The 20479-nt window shown below is 41.7% G+C and overlaps 1 protein-coding gene across 2 annotated transcripts in view; it reads right to left on the reverse strand.

The window, feature by feature from the left end:
- Positions 1-9792: 9792 nt before the first annotated feature.
- FRMD4B (FERM domain containing 4B) overlaps positions 9793-20479 on the reverse strand; it is a 313746-nt gene continuing 303059 nt past the window's right edge. The window contains exons 23-24 of one of the 2 annotated variants that reach the window (XR_009153579.1): positions 12208-12395; positions 9793-10562 (exon numbers count right to left, since the gene is read on the reverse strand). The gene's annotated coding sequence lies outside the window, so the exon portion shown is untranslated. The remainder of the gene's footprint in view (positions 10563-12207; positions 12396-20479) is intronic. The other variant, XR_009153580.1, reaches the window with a different exon arrangement.

Genomic DNA, 20479 nt, shown 5'->3' on the forward strand with positions numbered 1-20479 from the left:
GAGTAGTTCAGAGAACCGGCAAATACCACCTCTAGTTGGCCCCAGAGTAGGGTGAGAATGGAAATTTGGCAATATCCTTCCCCTGGAGTGGGGTGGAAATGGAGATTTTGCAGTTATCCTTCCCCTGCCATGCCCACGCAGCCACGCCTACAGAACCGGTAGTTAAAAAAATTGGATTTCACCACTGTTTCAGAGGCTGAAAAAGCATCAGAAATGAAGCTTCAGAAAAGAAGCCCCCAAACGGAGCTTCAGAGACTTTTTTTTCTAGAGCTCAGTTTCAGAGGCTTTCAGAGGCAGAAAAAAAAGTTTTTTCTGAAACTGAGTTTCAGAAGTTTCAGAGTCAGAGGCAGAAAAAAACCAAAAAAAAAACACCAAAACAAACAAACCAAGGCACAGAGCTCACAACTAAGGAACCTGTTGCTAAAATTCACCTCTGGGAACAGCTGATTGGGGGTATTCCGGGAGGCCAATCCACCTGCCAATCGGCTTTTTTCTTATTTTTCTCCCCAAAAACTAAGATGCATCTTATACTCTGATGTGTCTTATACTCCGAAAGATACGGTAATAGGTACAGTGCTCGGTTATGTAGCAACTATTATTTTTCTATTAAAATCGTACTGTACAGAGCAGTTGTTTTTCAGCCCTGCATGCATAGACACACACACACATAAATACATAGGAATATGAGGAGTGGGTTGGACTAGAAGACCTCCAAGGTCCTTTCCAACTCGGCTATTCTATTCTATTCTCTGCTCTGCTCTGCTCTGCTCATAAGTTGTGGACTACCTCTAATGAAAACTAGCCTTAGATGTCAAAGTGGGCTTAGTAACTGTTTAAGCAGGGATCTTCCTGCCAGTTCTGAGAAAGCTAACAGTGGCACGTAGGAATCATTTGAGTTATGGATATGAACAGTTTGGTTGTTATCAGAAAATTCAGGTGTTTAACTGCAGGCAAAACTCGATATTATGGCATATCTGGCAATTGTTAAAAGTTTGTATTTATATTTATTTATTTATAATTTAATTTTTATACTGCCCTTCTCCCGAAGGACTCAGGGCGGTTTACAGCCATGTTAAAACCAACATAAAATACAAACACATATATTTAAACCAATTAAAAACCAAATTACAGTAGGCCAAAACACTAAAACAGTCGTAGACTGAATAAAACCCATTAAAATTTAATTTAAAATTTCGTTTAGGCCAGTCCCGATCAATGAAACAACAGTCTTAAGTTCACGTTTGAAGGTCTGGAGGTCGGGAAGTTGACGCAACCCTGGAGGCAGCTCGTTCCAAAGGGCAGGTGCCGCCACAGAGAAGGCCCTCCCCCTGGGGGCCGCCAACTGGCATTATTTGGTCGACGGCACCCTGAGAAGGCCAACCCTGTGGGAGCGCACAGGTCGATAGGAGGCTATCAGTGGCAGCAGGCGGTCTCGTAAATAACCCGGTCCTAAGCCATGGAGCACTTTAAAGGTGAGAACCAACACCTTGAATTGCACCCGGAAGACTACCGGCAGCCAGTGCAGGCCGCGCAGGAGAGGTGTTATATGGGAGCAGCGAGATGCTCCCTCTATCACCCGCGCGGCTGCATTCTGGACTAGCTGGAGCCTCCTGGTGCTCTTCAAGGGGAGCCTCATGTAGAGAGTGTTGCAGTAGTTTATTTATTAATTGTTATGTTCAGCAGTAACTTAATACTGTTTATCTTGTATTTGGTTCTCATTCAGTGGTGGGTTGTCCCCGGTTCGGACCTGTTCTATAGAACCAGTAGTAAAACTGGTGGGAGGCTCCACCCACTGACCGAAATGTCATCAAACTCTTCTGCGTATGGGCACGATGCGAACCACCATTAAAGGTAAGTAGAACTCACCCCTGTTCTCATTGTATCCCTATTTTCACCACTTTCACCATATCCTGTTCTTTCAATAAAGCATTCAGATCTACGCACATAGTCTGTTTAATTGGAGGATAAGTGGGTTTAGCTGCATATCGAGCTGCACACAGACTAATGTGTAGTGAGGACAGAACAGTTACTAAAAGAAAATAGCCCTGAACCATTGTCACAAAAATTAGCATTATGATTTTGTAGCATATCATTTTGCCAGTTTTGGAAGAAAAAAAAAGACAACCTTTTTAAAAACGAACAAGGAGAGGAAGAAAACTGGCAGATGCCAAAGAAGTGTCTACACCCACGTTGTAATATTCACGCATAAATCACTTGCAGGATTGGACAGCAGCACTTCCAAGCTGGTGGGCACGAACATGCTGTAGCTACCAGTTGATCCTAAAGCCCAGCATCTCATTATTTAGGTACTAACCTTAGTGGATTTAAGGAGATTGAGCCAAGAGAGGCTTTAGTACATCTTTTAGGGCAATTTGGTTAAGAGGAATATTGCATGCAAGGTTCTTGTTTGGAGGATCAAGAAAACAACTAAAATAACAGCAGGACCGGTTCCATGAAAGACGTGGTCATGTTAGACTTCTTTTTAAAATGAGAGTTCTCTTTATTGTCAACCTCACCTTGGTGGTTAATCTTTGTTCCTGAGTTCTGAAAGCTGGGCAGAAGTTTGCAAATTCCACTCCAGAACATCTCATTCAATCAATGGGATTTAGCAAATCTTTTCTAGTAGAAGAGAATATATTAATAAACCCACTAATTGACTGTTACATGTGCTTGTGAGTGAGTGGGACAGCACACCACATCTTCAACAGGTGAGTAGCCCTCTGGAGAATTTCCACTGTCACCATTTTCCTTTCCACCCCTCCCCAAATTCTTAGAGCCAGTTCCTGGTGATCCACGGCCATTGCAAGCAGTCACTAGATGTGGCTGGTGATCTCTCCCACTGGCCAATGAGAAAGTGGCAAAACTGACATCTTGGCCCTGCTTCCTCATCCCCATGACGTGCTGTACTTGTTTTTACAACGTGGCCCAAAATAGCAAACGCTGTCCCTGGCTGACTGGCTGCCCCTGAGCCCAGTGTGAGGGCACCCAGAGGTAACATGGGATCAGGGAGACCAAAGGAGTCCATTTCGAGCTCTTTGAAACTGGAGCATCTCCAAGCCCTAAAGAACCTGGCTCTCAAATTTTGAAATGTGGAGCAATTAAGTTGGAAACAAATAATCTTGGATACAAAGGTAGCTATGATGCCACTTTGGAAGTGGCACCAAAGCTTATGTAAAAGGTGCCTGACATTTTCTGATGCTTTTATTATTGTAGACATTTTGGAACAAAAATGGCAGGGCCGTAATCAAAATCTAACCAGAGCTTATAAAACATTTGCTAGACCAATTCTTGAATACAGCTCACCTGTCTGGAACCCATACCACATTTCAGACATCAATACAATTGAATGTGTCCAGAAATATTTTACAAGAAGAGTTCTCCACTCCTCTCAGTACAACAAAATACTTATGCCATCAGACTTGAAATCCTGGGTTTAGAAAACTTAGAACTCCGCCGCCTTCGACCGGACCTGTGTTTAACTCATAGAATCATCTATTGCAATGTCCTTCCTGTTAAAGACTACTTCAGCTTCAATCACAACAATACAAGATCAAACAATAGATTTAAACTTAATATTAACTGCTTCAGTCTTGATTGCAGAAAATATGACTTCTGTAACAGAGTTATTAATACATGGAACACACTACCTGACTCTGTGGTCTCTTCACAAAATCCCCAAAGCTTTAACCAAACACTGTCTACTATTGACCTCACCCCATTTCTAAGAGGTCTATAAGGGGCATGCATAAGAGCACAAACGTGCCTACCGTTCCTGTCCTACTGTTTCCTTTCATTATATCCAATTAATATAGTTATTACATACTTATGCTTATATATCTGCTTATATATTATATACAGTAGTTATTTTCATGCTTATGCTTATATATACTGTTATGACAAAATAAATAAATAAAATAAAATAAATCTCAGCCACATATATTGGATTGGAGAAAGTCGAACTTTCTCAATCCTCTTGGTGTCCTGTCTCCCTTCTCCACCCAATAGTTACTACTATTAAATTCCCTACTAGTAAATTCCCATTTGGTAGTTGCTCCTATCTTCCATCCAGTGGTGAAATCCAAATTTTTCACTACCGGTTCTATGGGTGTGGCTTGGTGGGCATGATGTGGCTTGGTGGGCATGGCTTGGTGGGCGTGGCCAGGGGAAGGATACTGCAAAATCTCCATTCCCACCCCACTCCAGGGGAAGGATACTGCAAAATCCCTATTCCCTCCCCATTCCTGGGGGGAAGGATATTGTAAAATCTCCATTCCCACCCTACTCTGGGGCCAGCCAGAGGTGGTATTTGCTGGTTCTCCGAACTACTCAAAATTTCCATGACTGGTTCTCTAGAACCTGTCAGAACCTGCTGGATTTCACCCCTGCCCTATGGTAAGATAAGCAGCCAATAAATTATATAAATAAATAAACAAGCAAGTCAAACTCCGCCTACAAACTGAACCATCAAATAGACAACTAAGAATGCTTTTTAAATGGTACAGTTAAGAATTTATCTAGGAATCTTAATTCCTGCTTCGACATCCTGGAACAGTTATTTTACATTGTCCACTCATAAGTACCACACCATTCTCCCTTGTCTTTTAAATCTCAATATAGTAATCTCATCTGTAAATGGATTCCTGATCTTATAAATCAACTGTGGTGTCACTAGTTGGTATCTTATTCTCTCAAACCATACCATTTGGGTCACTGAAGCTATCCATTCACCCTTGCAAACCTCCTGTTGATTTCTTTCCTGTAAATAACACTCATAGCTGTCTTCTTATATTTCCCTGATCTGCAAACATTCCATCTTTAGTGCATGAGCTTGCCTGGTCTGCTGGGTTAAGGTCATGGTCTTTGTTGTAAGAGAAATAATCAAGAAATAGGCAATAGCATATAGTGCTATTTTTATGGGACAGCCCCTTTAATTTGGCATTTTCACTTTTTTTTTTTTACTGGTAGTAGAGCTATATTCAGTGAAGATCTTTGTGTAAGATGAGACTTAACACTGACACTGATGCAGTGGTGAAATTCAAATTTTTTTACTACTGGTTCTGTGGGTGTGGCTTGGTGGGTGTGGTGTAGCTTGGTGGGCGTGGCAGGGGAAGGATACTGCAAAATCTCCATTTCCACCCCACTCCAGGGGAAAGATACTGCAAAATCTTCATTCCCTGCCCACTTTGGGGCCAGCGAGAGGTGGTATTTGCCGGTTCTCCAAACTACTCAAAATTTCCGCTACCGGTTCTCCAGAACCTGCTGGATTTCACTGCTGCACTGATGTCAGAAACTTTTTTTGTTTAAAATAGCAGGTGATACAAACTAGAATCTGAACAGTTATAATGTCTTGTGTAACTGAAAGTCCTAAGAATTATCAAAAAAGTTTAGTGTAGTTTGTACTCTTACAAAAAGGTGTCATGAAAGGGAAAAAGAGTTAAATGACACCTTTTTGTGTAGCTGCCTGAACTTGCTATGCAACTCTTTTGATCTTTCCCAGGGCTCTCTGCAACACCTATATCTATATACCCACCCATTACATTATTTTCTTTTACTATAAATAACATGATGAAAGTATAGGAAATAATTAAGAAATAGTAAGGCAAATAAATAGGAAACAAGAGATAACACCCCCCCTCCAAAAGAAATAAACCAAATCTAATTTTCGATTCTTCTTCGTGTGCCATATCCATCATCGGACTTTGTCAATTATGTTGGCGATCCTATTTTTATCAACAGCCGCACAAAAAAGTGCTGTTGAATTTTGTCCAAACCAGTCTGTTAGATTTTGAAGCCATGATGTTCTTCTTCTGCCTGGACCTCGTTTGCCTTCAATCTTTCCCTGGAGAATTAAGTGAAGTATGGTATATTTTTCCGGGTGTCGCATCACATGTCCAAATATTCCAACTTTCGCTTTTTAATTTTCTATATGTAATTGTTTTCACAACAATTATTCTCTTTTATGCAACTTTTCTCATCCATAGTCCCTTTCATTTCATCACCAAGGAACTTGTTTCTTAACAGGCTCAAGCTCAATCCCTCCAAGACAGAGTGGCTGTGGATGCCGGCATCCCGGTACAGTCAGCTGCAGCCGCGGCTGACTGTTGGGGGCGAGTCATTGGCCCCGATGGAGAGGGTGCGCAACTTGGGCGTCCTCCTGGATGAACGGCTGTCCTTGGAAGATCATTTGGCGGCCGTCTCCAGGAGGGCTTTTTACCAGGTTCGCCTGGTTCGCCAGTTGCGCCCCTTTCTAGACCAGGATGCCCTATGCACAGTCACTCACGCTCTCGTGACGTCTCGTCTGGACTACTGCAATGCTCTCTACATGGGGCTCCCCTTGAGGAGCACCCGGAGGCTCCAGTTAGTTCAGAATGCGGCTGCGCAGGTGATAGAGGGAGCCCCTCGTGGCTCCCATGTGACACCTCTCCTGCGCAGACTGCACTGGCTACCTGTGGTCTTCCGGGTGCGCTTCAAGGTTTTGGTGACTATCTTCAAAGCACTCCATGGCATAGGGCCGGGATATTTACGGGACCGCCTGCTGCTACCGGATACCTCTCACCGACCCGTGCGCTCTCACAGAGAGGGACTCCTCAGGGTGCCGTCGGCCAAACAGTGCCGGCTGGCGACACCCAGGGGAAGGGCCTTCTCTGTGGGGGCTCCCACCCTCTGGAACGAGCTTCCCCCAGGACTTCGCCAACTTCCTGACCTCCGGACTTTTCGCCGCGAGCTTAAGACACATCTATTTATTTGCGCACGACTGGACTAGATTTTAAATTCGAATTGGTTTTAATGGGGATTTTATTATTTTTATTATCATCATTTTAATTATTCGGCCAATTATAATAAGTTTTTTAATGGATGTTTTTATTTGTATTTATATGTATATTTTTATCTGCTTGTTAACCGCCCTGAGTCCCTAGGGAGATAGGGCGGTATAAAAATATGAAAAATAAATAAATAAATAAATAAGTATATTTAGCATAAATCTGTGCTAAAGATTCTATGATACCCTGTAATTTATTCTTATCTACTCTATTCCAAGTAACTCTTGCACCCTCTTTCCTTATAAAGGTAAAGGTTCCCCTCGCACATACGTGCTAGTCGTTCCCGACTCTAGTGGGTGGTGCTCATCTCCGTTTCAAAGCTGAAGAGCCAGTGCTGTCCGAAGACGTCTCCGTGGTCATGTGGCTAGCATGACTCAATGCCAAAGGCGCACGGAACGCTGTTAATTTCCCTATTTTTTCTACTTGAATTTTTTACATGCTTTCGAACTGCTAGGTTAGCAGAAGCTGGGACAAGTAACGGGAGCTCACCCCGTTACATGGCAGCATTAGGGATTCAAACCGCTGAACTGCCAACCTTTCGATTGACAAGGTCAGGGTCTTAGTCCCTGAGCCACTGCGTCCCCTGAGCCACCGCGTCCCCTTTTCTTATACTCAGTGCTTAATAGTGTTGGGAAAGTAAGCTGTCTTTTCACATAGGACTCATATCTTCTCTTCCTGCAGTCAACATTCTGCTTTCTCTTCTTTCTTTCTCTTCCACATTCATTTTTCCAAACACCCATTCTTGCAAAAATTGGTCTCTCACACATTCAGAATTTCTAATCAGTCTCTTATACCTCATTAATTTTCTCAATTTTCCATCACAATCAAATCGTATTTTTCAATTTGTTTCTTATCCGTGTTCATGCATTAATTATAGTTAAACCACATATTCAAAAGAAAGAAATCTTTTTCTAAACACTTATTTACCAGCTTTCTTTGAATGGCCCAATCACTTTTTCTCTAATGTATCTCATCGACATCAGTTCAAGGGAAAATATATACAGCATATATCAGGGGTCTCCAACCTTGATCCCTTTAAGACTTGTGGACTTCGACTCCCAGAGTTCCTCAGCCAGCTTTGCTGAGGAAAAATAAATTTTTATAAATCATTTTTAGATGATTTTATGGGTTTTTAATTTTTATAAGTTTTTTAGGGTCTTGAAATGTATTTTAATTAGTTGGGCCAAATTTAAATAAGTTTTTTAATATTGTTTTTAACTTGTATGTGTCTTGATTGTATTGTATGTGTCTTGATTGTTGTTTTATCTGGCTGTTCTGAGTCCTTCGGGAGAATGGCGGTATACAAATTAAAATATTATTATTATTATTATTATTATTATTATTATTATTATTATTATTATTATTATTATTATTATTATTATTATTATTATTATTATCTGCAGACTTTCTCCAAAAGTTTGATGACTTACAATCTTTCTTTAAAAAAAGCATTAATTTTAATGGGCTGGAGAAAAGATATCCAGGTTAGAATTCTAACCAACCAACCAGTCGAAAAATGTAAAAAGACTTTCAAATGATACCAACAATCCCAGGGTTGGCATGCATTCTGAAGCAATTATACTCTTATCAATTTGAGCAGGATTGGCACATTTTCATGTTTACAAAAGTATATATTTGAATATATCACAGATCAAGGATATGAAAGCCACACTTTCCAAAAAGAAGATCTGATGCAAGAAGCAAGGAGGAAGTTAACACACAGCTGTTTCCGATGCAAATGCTTATCTCGGCAAGTATACAAACCCCAGGAGATGGCTCATAAGACATTGTCTTCCAAAGTTCTAGTCTTTCATTCCACATCTGAAGTCAAAGCAGTTAAGAAGGAAGAAGCACCCCACATAGCCACTGTGGCCTCCTCCTGGGTCACCACTTCAATCCAAAGGAGCAGGGTCATCAAAACATGCCTGAAGTGCCATAAATGAGGAGAGGATTCTATTTTTAAGATAACTGATGAGACAAGTGCTGACTTCAAATACTTATCAGAGCAAACTGCCCCACTGGTTTCACATTTTAGCTGATAACCACTCTGCCAGGATTCATCTCCTTTTTACATGGACCCTTTAGTAATGCCAGGAACATTTCGAACCAAATGAACCCGTGAAATGTAAACCTTTCCACATTCTTTGTAGAGAGAGGACTGATGGAAACTAGTGCTGAAGAACAGGCAAGGGCCGTGTGCGCATTGCATTTTGGGGGTTCAGGCACACACACGCGCATTCACATGAACACTTTGGGCACTCGGTCTGGAAAAAGTTAGCCATCACTGACCTATAATGTAATATCAGGATTGTTAAATAGTTCTATGTCATTGATGGCTAACCTTTTTGCCATTGTGTGCCAGGACCGGGTGTGTGTGTGTGTCACACGCATGTGTGCCCACACCCATAATTCTATATGCCTTGCCTCCACACATGTGTGTGCGACCCCCCCATGCCCCCCGGCTCTTGGCACACGATGGCACGGTAGGCACGGTTTTTACTCCAGAAGTTGGCAAACGGGCCACTTCTGGTCTCCGGGGTGGGATGGGAATGGCCGTTTTTGCCTTTCCCAGACTTGGAAAGGCTCTGGAAGCTGGGGAGAGAAAAAAATGGGCCTTCCCCACCACCTCCCGAGGTCCTCCAGAGGCAGGAAACAGCCTGTTTCCCTACTTCTGGTGGGCCCAGAAGGCCCAAAAATCAGCTGGCCGGCGTGCACATGCGCACCAGAGGTGAGTTTGCGTGCCCACTGATATGGCTAAGTGTGCCACCTGTGGCATGCATGCCATAGGTTCGCCATCACAGTTCTATGTTAACAGTATCAGCTTGAATTGAGTTTTAAGATGTTTTGAGAGGATCATAGCAGCCTCCAAGATAATATAAACTCCAACAAAGGGCAATAGCAACTTCCAAAATAAAATTCCAGACCAACATCTGGAATATTTATTTATTTTGATATAAGAAGTCATTCAACTCAACACTGATTCTCAGTGACAGAGACATTAAAAACAATTATAATACTAAATGAAGGTAGTTAATTAAGCCCTTTAAACTTAACCTTAAATAAACTTAAACAAACTTTATTCGAACAACTGGGAATTACTTCATTCCCAGCTTCATTCAACTCAAAGTAAAACAAATGCCTCCCAACACAAATTCCTCAGTTATTTCACAAACCTTAGTCCAATTAGACAAACTGCCAAAGGCCCTTCCTGGCAAATGTTCAGAAGCCACAAAAACAAAGACGTAGACGAAGCAGAAGACGAAGCTGAAGACCCAGCTACAACGCTGTTTTCCAGCAAAGGCCAAATGTCGATGCTGGTCTGCTTTAAGCCTTATGGGAGGGGCCAATCATCTCTTGGCCCTACTTCCGAGTTGTCCTCTCTGCTTGAACTGCTCTTGCCTTCTGGCAGCTCTTCTCATGTGTGCATTAGGAACAGGCTCCTCCTGTTCCTCTGCCTCATTACTGTCAGCCTCTGGAAGCTCTGGAGTCTGCACCTCACTTCCCGATGGCCCTGGCCTCACCTCAGCCTCATCGCTGTCCGACTCCGTTGCCAGCTCTGTAGACTGCTGATGAACCACAACAATGGGCTTCCTGATGTATGCTCCTTGACTGCTTGTTCTGTGAAATTCTGGAGTAAATCAGCTTCTGAGTAATCTTCAAGGGTAAGCCTCATGTAGAATGCCAAGCTGCAGTCTGCATTAAAAAAATGTTGACGTATCAGTGACCACAAGAAAGAACTCCCTGTCGAAGAAAGGCACAATTAGTCTACAGATGAATTTGTACAAAGGTCTTCCTGGACACAACTGCCACCTAATCTTCCAGCTGTAAGTCCAAGAAGATTTTCTAAACTACGGTAAGCACCAGGCAGGGGTGGATTCTACTAACCTTTACTACTGGTTCGCATTGTGCCCGCGTGCCCGCGCAAATCATTTCTGATGATGTTCAGGTCAGTGAGCGGAGCTTCCTGCCAGTTTCACTAGCGGTTCTATAGAACCGGTGCGAACCGGGGGCAACCCACCACTGGCACCAGGTCTGTTTGGGAAGGTGCAACTCCATTCAGGACGGGAAATGCACCTTCACTCAAAGATGGAGAATTTCTGGCCACTGGAAGAATCATGAATTTATAGCTATTTGGTTTAAGCTTAAACCTGTTCCTCTGTATATAGACTCTCCCCTCAATAGTCTCCAAGAATAAGACCAGAACTGCATCACTTCATTGGCCAAGTGATGGTGATATACCTGATCCTCTTTTGGCCAATAAACCTCATCTAGAGTATTTATGTAGATGTTAAACTTAAGTGAGAATGTTGACCACCATCAATATATTTTTGATTTAATTTCATCTATGCAGTGAAAGAGTCTTTGGTCTCATCTAGCAGCCATGTTATCCATAGAACGTTATGTTAGATGCCCTTAGGATAGGGGTCTGCAAACTTGGCTCTTTTAAGACTTGTGGACTTCAGCTCCCAGAGTTCCTCAGCCAGCAAAGCTGAGGTCCACAAGTCTTAAAAGAACCAAGTTTGCAGACCCCTGACTTAGGAAATCACAAACAGAACAGGATGGCCAACACTAGTTATTTACCCTCCGCATCTAATTGACAGAAGCACATTGTTTCTTCATAGAGTGTTTCTGTTCTTTGCAATTATAGCTTATTGCTATAATGGATCTATTGCCTGTGAATTTGTTGAGCTTGTTGATCGAAAGGTTGGCAGCTCAGCGGTTCGAATCCCTAGTGCTGCCGTGTAATGGGGTGAGCTCCCATTACTTATCCCAGCTTCTGCCAACCTAGCAGTTTCGAAAGCACGTAAAAATGCAAGTAGAAAAAATAGGGACCACCTTTGGTGGGAAGGTAACAGCGTTCCATGCGCCTTTCGCATTGAGTCATGACCACGGAGACGTCTTCGGACAGCACTGGCTCTTCAGCTTTGAAATGGAGATGAGCACCGCCCTCTAGAGTCGGCAACGACTAGCACATATGTGCGAGGGGAACCTTTACCTTTACCTTAAAAAAAAAGCTGGCACCATATCTTGAGGCAAAACAATATTCAGGTTCTTTCTCTCCTACCTTTATCTGGCTTGACTGTTCATTTTTATTTATTTATGACATATAATCTTTTATCTCACACAAGTGAGGGTGGCCAGAAAGATTACGCACTCCCGGCCACCCCCAATATAATACAAAGCTCTGTATTTTTTCACAGGCTATTAATACAATTGTTGAGTCACTTTTCCTATTTGCACAAATTTCTATGTCTTTGTGCAAAGGAACAGTGTGAAGAAAATTTCATTGGCACGTAAATTGAAATGTGTGTTCTATTAATAGGAAGATTGAAACCGGGTAGTCTTCTAACCCTAGTTAGAACAATTAATCAGTGGAACGACTTGCCTCCGGAAGTTGTGAATGCTCCAACACTGGAAGTTTTTAAGAAGATGTTGGATAATCATTTGTCTGAAGTGGTGTAGGGTTTCCTGCCTAGGCAGGGGGTTGGACTAGAAGATGTCCAAGGTCCCTTCCAACTTTGTTGTTCTGTTCTGTTCTGTTCTGTTCTGTTCTGTTCTGTTCTGTTCGAGAACCTGGGAAGAAGAAAACCTGGGTTTATACTTTGCACTAAGCCATAATCTGATCTGTTTGAGTCTGGTCTAACATGGTCTTATGAATCATCTGCAAAAACCCAATCAAGTTTAGAGAGCACTAAAGACCCCATAGATGTTCTCTTTGTCTGATTTTAGGCCCATGATTGAGAAAAAAATTAAGTTTAAACTTCGAAGAATCATTCCCATTATGACAATAGCAACCAGTGACACAATCAGGTAGAAGGCAGCAAAGCCAGAGATTTAACAATGGTCTTGCTTAAGATGCTTTGCAGACCCTCTCATTCAGCAGCAGCATCCGATAGTAAAGCAATGCAGAGGCTTTAGAAGAAGAAAAAGTAGAGAGCAGAAACGAAGAATGGCTCTCAAGGGAATGAAGCTCACCATTCCTTGACCCAATTAATTTCTGCATTTAACAGAAATTAATAAGTAGCAACTGAGAGGGCCTGGAGAAAGCACACATGCAATAAGGATCGAGGTCTCTTAAGGATTTAGAAGCTGAACATCAGCCAACAATGTGATGCAGCTGCAAAAGATGTAATCCTTGACTTGTGATCACAATTTGGGACCAGGATTTCCATTGCTAAGCAAGATGGTTGTTAAGTGAGTCACCCTTTAGTTACGTGAATCCGGTTTCCCTCTTTAACTTTGCTGATTGGAAACCACTTGGGAAGGGCGCAGATGGTGATCACATGTCCCTGAGACATTGCAACCATGATAAATACACGCCAGTTGCCAAGCACCCAAATTTTGATCACGTAAGCATGGGGATACACTGCAGTACTATTAATCTTCTCATCGTTCCCACACACCCATCTCCTTCCACTTATGATCGTATGACAGTAACTTTGTTGCTTGTATTCTTACGATTTATATTGATATTGTTTCCTGATTGCTTATTTGTTCCCCATGACTATCAATAAATGTTGTACCTTATGATTCTTGATGACAGTATCTTTTCTTTTATGTACACTGAGAGCATATGCACCAAGACAAATTCCTTGTGCGTCCAATCACACTTCGCCAATAAAAATTCTATTCTATTCTATTCTATTCTATTCTATTAAGTCATAAGTGTAAAAGACCAGTTGTAACTCACTTTTTTCAGTGCCTTTATAACTTTGAACATTTGCTAAATGAATGGCTGTAAGCCAAGGATTATCTGTAAATGCAGCCCTAGGTTTATAGCAATAGAAGCACATAGTAGTGTCAGTATGAGGAGAACTCATTGTTCCTCTCTGTTTTGTGCACTCCAAATCACATCTAAAATATTGTGCCCTGCTTCAGAAAGAACACTGAGGAATTGGAGAGCAGCCAAGATGAAAGGCAAGTCCAAGGAGGAAAACCAAAGAGGAAGAGTGTTTAGAGGCATTGGATATGTTTAGCCTGGAGAAGAGAAAAGGATAGGGATCTATTATGTTTCTGAAACTTTCCCCTGTGGATTCTTCCTGAAGACAGGACAAAAATAGATCAATTTAAAATAGGGGCCCCCAACCCCTGGTTTAGGGACTGGTACCAGGCTGCAGCATGCCAGCAAACGGGCCATGCAAAAAAGCAAAACCCCATCCATGGGATGCAGGCAGTACACGAAGCCATGCCCCCTCTGGTGCATGGAACCGGTCCCTGCTGCCTAAAAGGTTGGGGCTGCTGATTTAAAGTACAAGAAGTAGATTGGAGGACAAAAATGCCTAAACATAAAAGTTGTCCAGTACAATGGACCCCTGGTCCAGTAAATACATCAGACTGTCTTTAAAGACGGTGGACTTTTTTTTTTTTGCTGAGGGTGTTGAAACAGAGGTTAGATAGCAGCGGATTACTGTGCTAGGCAAGAGTTGGACTAGGTTCAGGGGTCTGTAAACTTGGCTCTTTTAAGACTTGTGAACTTCAACTCCCAGAGTTCCTCAGCCAGCTTTGCTCTGGGAGTTGAAATCCACAAGTCTTAAAAGAGCCAAGTTTGCAGATCCCTGGACTAGGTGATCTCCAAACTGTGTTTCAGCCTTTAAACTCTGCGATTTGAACATTGTAAGAAGTTAATTTTTAAGCCTCTGCGGAACCTTTAATAATAATAATAATAATAACGATGATGATGATGATGATAATAATAATAATAATAATAATAATAATGATAATAATAATAATAATAATAATAATAATAATAATAATAATAATAATAATAATAATAATAATAATAATAATAATAATTTAATTTGTATACCGCCCTTCTCCCGAAGGACTCAGGGCGGTGAACAGCCAGAATAAAATACAAAAGGAACAATACATACAATACTAAGAACAACCCTTAAAAAACTTACTCAAATGGCCAAATTTAAAATAAAATAACACCCTGTAAAATTGACATTTAAAACCCATAAAATCAAATTAAAATTTTTTAAAAATCAAGCCAGTTTAGCAAGGCGGAATAAATAGGTTTTAAGTTCGCGGCGAAAGGTCCTAAGGTCAGATAGTTGTCTAAGTCCAGGGGGAAGTTCGTTCCACAGGGTAGGAGCCCCCACCTTTCCTTGATTTTCATTGAAAGACCATTTAGCTTGTAGTGAAGCTAATAGGACACTAGAGGTCCTCACAGCCCCAGATGAGAAAAGGTGCTAAACGGATTCTTTGGTTTAGGGCAGGTATTATTATCTAGTTTTTCTACAGCTGATCAAGATTCCGCTTGTCATAGATTCCACTTTTGAACAAGGAGTCTCATTGTAATGACCCTTGATCATGTCCACGGCTTATCCATTGAATTGGGTAGTTTTGACATTTGAAGAAAGAATCTTTGGCTCAGCTGGAGGGACTCAACTATTACCCTTCTCCGAGGCCTGGGAGAGCAGGTGAGTTATTCAACGACATTCTGAATGGCCTTAAGATGGGATCAGAAGTGGGATTCACTCTGTTCGGACCGGTTCACCTGAATTGGTAGCTGAAATCACGGGTGGCCCTGCTCACCCACCTGGCTCTATGCCATCCTATTTAGGCGCACGTTTTTGAGGCCAGGTGCATTCACTGAAGGTACGCATGCAACAAAGCGCATGCATGGAAGGCCAGGCGCATGCGTGGATGGGAGCGCACTCCCATTTGTGAACCGATGGGGAAAGTAAGTGGGTGGGATCAGGGGTGAAATCTACTTATCTTTTTTACCAGTTCGGAACTGCACGTGCTGCATCACGTGTGCACAGACCTTCTGCGCATGCGCAAAGCCTGCGCATGTGCAGAAGGTAAAAAACACATTACTTCCTGATTAAAAACAGGAAGTAAGTTAAAACTGGTTAAAACCTGGTTAAAATCAGGAAGTAAGGACACACAGGCGGGTGGGCGGAGCTTCTCTCCGCCATCGCTACCGAATTGTCAAACCACCGGCCACGATTGCTATCGGATCGCGCGAGCGGTAGCATTTCACCCCTGGGGGAGATGCAAATCAGTTGCTACAGCAGAGAAATTTTGCTTGCTAGGTCCTGAGATGACATCTAAAAGAGAAACCTAAAGGCAGTCAGTCTACCTGATCTCAACTGATGGGCTGAAGCCATCAGAGATAGGTGCTTCTTCAAATAGCTAGGTCCTATCTTTGTATTATACATAGTAGAAATGAAAACATTAAACATTATACTTTAGAGACATTTATGACCCTAATTCAACTTTGTTGCAAACACTTAACCTTAGCTTATTTCAAAAAATAGGTTTTGGTCTTTTTAGACTTGGATACAGAGGCCATCAGAAAATATCAAGGCTACATGCTACATGGTAGCTGAAGGTCTGCAAGTATATGCAATAACTATATGAAAGCAGCCCAGCAACATTTTGGGGGAGGCCACTTAGTTCTGCTGGCCATTCTGAATTCCATCAAGAAAACATTCATTAGCTATTGCATTGGATAGCAAAACTGGTTACACTGCTTTATATTCAGTAAGATTCACCTCAATGTTTCAGATCTAAGGAGTTCTGTCTACAATATATTAGCTCTCATAATTCTGTTGCCAATTGCAAAATGAGCATTAAGAATTTGCTCTTAAGTCAACAGAAACTTGGGAAGGCTCATGGCTGCCTTTGAAGAAACTCCCTCCCCCCGTCATTTTAGCCCCTTTTCCATTATATCAGAAGCCATAGTGGTGCAGTGATGAGAATGCTAACTCACTGCTTACTGCCAGGATTTCAGTTCTCACCAGCTCAAGGTTAACTCAGCCTTCCATCCTTCCGAGGTGGGTAAAATGAGGACCCAGATTGTTGGCAGCAATATGTTGACTCCGTAAACTACTTAGAGAGGGCTGTAAAGCACTATGAAGCGTTATATAAGTCTAAGTGCTATTGGTATTGCTATATCCATTGTCTAAATGTAGAAAGAGCCTTGTTGGATCAAGGCAATACCCTACTAAGACCAAGATCCTGTCTTATACACTGATCAACCAGATGTAGCCTTTCATTTCTTTCATGTCTCCACTAGAGCAGTATTTAACTTATTCTACCCATGAAAGTGATATCTGGCTATCAGCATTGATGGCTTTTGTATTATTTGCCCTCGCCTTCAATATGCATTCTAGTTTGCTTTTAAAACCATCTAAGTTGTCAGCTATCATCACATCTGATAGCAGCAAATGTCATGTCTTTGTATACAGACCTTGAATTTTCCAATTCTTGCTCAGATCTTGTTTCATTCTCCCTGTCACTGTTTGAAAAATTCCATATACCGTATTTTTCAGAGTATAAGACACACCTTTCCGCCCCTTAAAAGGGGGTGAAAATTTGGGTGTGTCTTATACACCAAATGTAGCCCCGTCCACCCACTGGCTCCCACCCTTTGGCCTCTGCCTCCCAGCAATTTACCTCCTTCTAGCAAGAAGAAACAGCCCATTTCAGCTTCAGCATAGCCTAATTAGCACAAGTTGATTGTCCCCGACTCTCAGCTGTTTCAGGCTGCAGGGATTGCCATTGCCTATTGCTGCACAGGCCTCTGCTGCTTGCTGCAAGGAGGTAAATTGCTAGGAGCAGATTTTTTTTCTTGTGCTAATCAAGCTATGCTGAAAACGAAAATGAAAGTAAAGCAGGTTGTTTGCTGTTTGCTGCAACAAGGCTTCAATCACAACAATACAAGAGCAAACAATAGATTTAAACTTAATGTTAACCGCTCCAATCTTGATTGCAGAAAATACGACTTTAGTAACAGAGTTGTTAATGCTTGGAATACACTACCTGACTCTGTGTCTCTTCTCAAAGTCTACTATTGACCTCACCCCTTTCCTAAGAGGTCTGTAAGGGGCGTGCATAAGAGCACAAACATGCCTACCGTTCCTGCCCTACTGTTTCCTGCATTATATACTATTTAAATAGTTATTACATGCTTATACTCATATATATATATACTTATATGTTGTATAGATACTTCATGCTTTTTTTTTTTTTAATTTACATTTATATCCCTCCCTTCTCCGAAGACTCAGGGCAGTACAGTGTATAAGGCAATAGTCTCATTCTATTTGTATATTTACAAAGTCAACTTATTGCCCCCCCAACCATCTGGGTCCTCATTTTACCTACCATATAAAGGATGGAAGGCTGAGTCAACCTTGGGCCGGGCTTGAACCTGCAGTAATTGCAGGCTACTGTGTTCTAATAACAGGCTTCTTACAGCCTGAGCTATTACGGCCTAAGCTATTATGCTTATGTATACTGTTATGACAAATAAATAAATTAAGGCAAAATTGCTATTTTGCAGAGGCAGATTTCTCTTTCTTGTTTTCCACACCAAAAAAGGTAGGTGCATCTTATAGTCCGGAGCGTCTTATACTCTGAAAAATACAGTAATATATGTGGGTACATGCATAATTTTGCATTTATTTATTTGTCAGGTTGATGTTTATATTAGAGGTGGAGACCCTTTGAGAGCTCTATGCAATGCAATTTCATTTCAATGTATGCCGATTCGTGTACATTCAAAGTGACAATGAAGTATTCCAAGTCTAAATTTAAGGGTGGCAACTGTGTATGTCCAGCTCTTTTATTCACTTGCTGCTTTTCTCTCCCGGGTTTCAAATATGGCAAAGCTGGGGGGGGGGGGAGAAAGCTACTTAGTTCCCGTCCCAACTTTACCTTGAAAAAGTGCTGGTAGTAATTGCCACAAGGCAAGATTCAGGGGACAGCACCTAAGAAGCCTTCTTGCACAGCATGTGGTCATGTCAGGTGGAGATACTATTTTGGGGGACATTTTCTCCAATGCACCTGCTTTGATTTAGCCTGCTTGGCCTGAACTATGGGCAGCTGCTAATAAGGGGCCAGTTCTCCCATATAGAGAAGTGTACAGAAGGGTGGGGTTTTATTCCCCCTTCTTCTCCTAAAGCGTGTTTGAAGCACGCCAATCAAGCAGCTTATCTGGGCTTCCTCGCTTCATTGTTTGCAATGGAAGGTTATTTAGGTCAGCCACTGACAGGTTTAACTTTCCTTCTTAGGTCAAGGTGAGGTGAGGAAACTTAACACTCTATTGTATGCTTAGGTAGGTGCCACTCCTGATACCTTGCCTTTTACTAGCAGAGAGGAAAAATGGGTACTGAGGCTGGACTGTTCTCTGAATTCAAGCAGTTTTTAATGGAATTAAATGATCCTCTGGGCCTGATCTAGAACCATTCTGGAAAATAATTTCACTTGTTGCTCTTTTAGGAACTTGATGTTTTATATACGGCTCTGCTATTATGGCAGAAATCTGTGAAAGCCCACAATTTCAAAATTGTAACTGCACATTAGTGGCCAAAATTGTGGAAACCTTTTGGGAAAAGTGTATTTTTTGAGGTTTGATGGCTAATAACATCACTTTTTGGGGGAGTTTCAAGATAATCATATTCCACTGCTGGAATGGCGTAGGAATACCAGGCCATACCTTAACCCAGACCTTAACCCAACTGAAAATCTATGGAGCCGGCTAAAGAAGTTGCTGACTAACTATTGTTAGTCAGCAATAAAACCCAGTTACTAGAAGCAATCATTCAATCTTGGTTTCACATTATAACAGCTGCAGAACTAAGACTTGGTTCACTCTATTGGAAGATGTTGTAAGGCCGTAATTCATGTTAAAGGTTACCCAATTAAGTATTAACTGACATGATAACTTTTGTATATCTCATTTTTTTCTACAAGTTTTTTTCTTCTTTATATTGTAACTGGTATTCTGACAGCACATCCGTCATAAAGGTTATTGCATTACATTCTTGATTAAATTATCTTTCCATTGATATATAATTTTATGGTACTACTCCAAAAAAAGTGGTATTAGCTAGTTTTAGAAAATGCATTTTTCCCAAATGGTTTCCACAATTTTGGCCACTACTGTATTCACTGGTTTTCCCAAAACGGAGAGTTCTGGCATGCGCAGTGTTGTGTGTTCAGACACCTTATACAGGACCCGTGCAATTGTTTCTATGTTACTGGATATGGCTTGTTTTCCTCTCCATGACGAATTTTGATACAGCTGTTTTACCCATTGGATGTTTAATTTCAAAAGAATATATGAGACAGAGCAAAGAAGAGATATAGAGAGTAAGAATTTCCCTGTGGAGTTTTTCAAAGTTTACCTTGTTAAGACATTTGTTATACTAGCAGCTTTGTTCAGACAATGGTGGACACACCAAAAACATTACAGAAAAGATAGCCCAAATTCCACAAATTTCCTGCAATTTTTCCTCTGAGAATTTTCTATGGCAGGAGTATCAAACTCAAGGTCCTCGTGGCCCAAATCCGGTCCGCGAGTTGCTTAGATCTGGTCTACGCGGCTGGCCTGGAAACAGCAAAGAACCAGCCTGCAGTGCCTTTGCCTGTGAAAACAGGGCATGGGGGGGGGGCTGTGTGCGGTCCCCCCAAGCTCCATTTTCACCAGCAGAGGGCTATCGAAACAAACTAAAAACAAAAGGAGGCATATTTCCCCCTTTGCATTTGAGCATGCAAGAAGGGACAGGAAAGGAGAAAGAAAAAGAAGGAAAGATGGGAAGAGAGGAAGGAAAGAAAAATAAGGAAAGAAGAAAAGAGAATGAAGAGGGAAGGAAAAAGAAAAGAAAGGAAGGATTATAATGAGACTGAGGGAGGGTCTC

This window comes from Ahaetulla prasina, chromosome 2 (genome assembly GCF_028640845.1).
Source record: "Ahaetulla prasina isolate Xishuangbanna chromosome 2, ASM2864084v1, whole genome shotgun sequence".
NCBI lineage: Eukaryota > Metazoa > Chordata > Lepidosauria > Squamata > Colubridae > Ahaetulla > Ahaetulla prasina.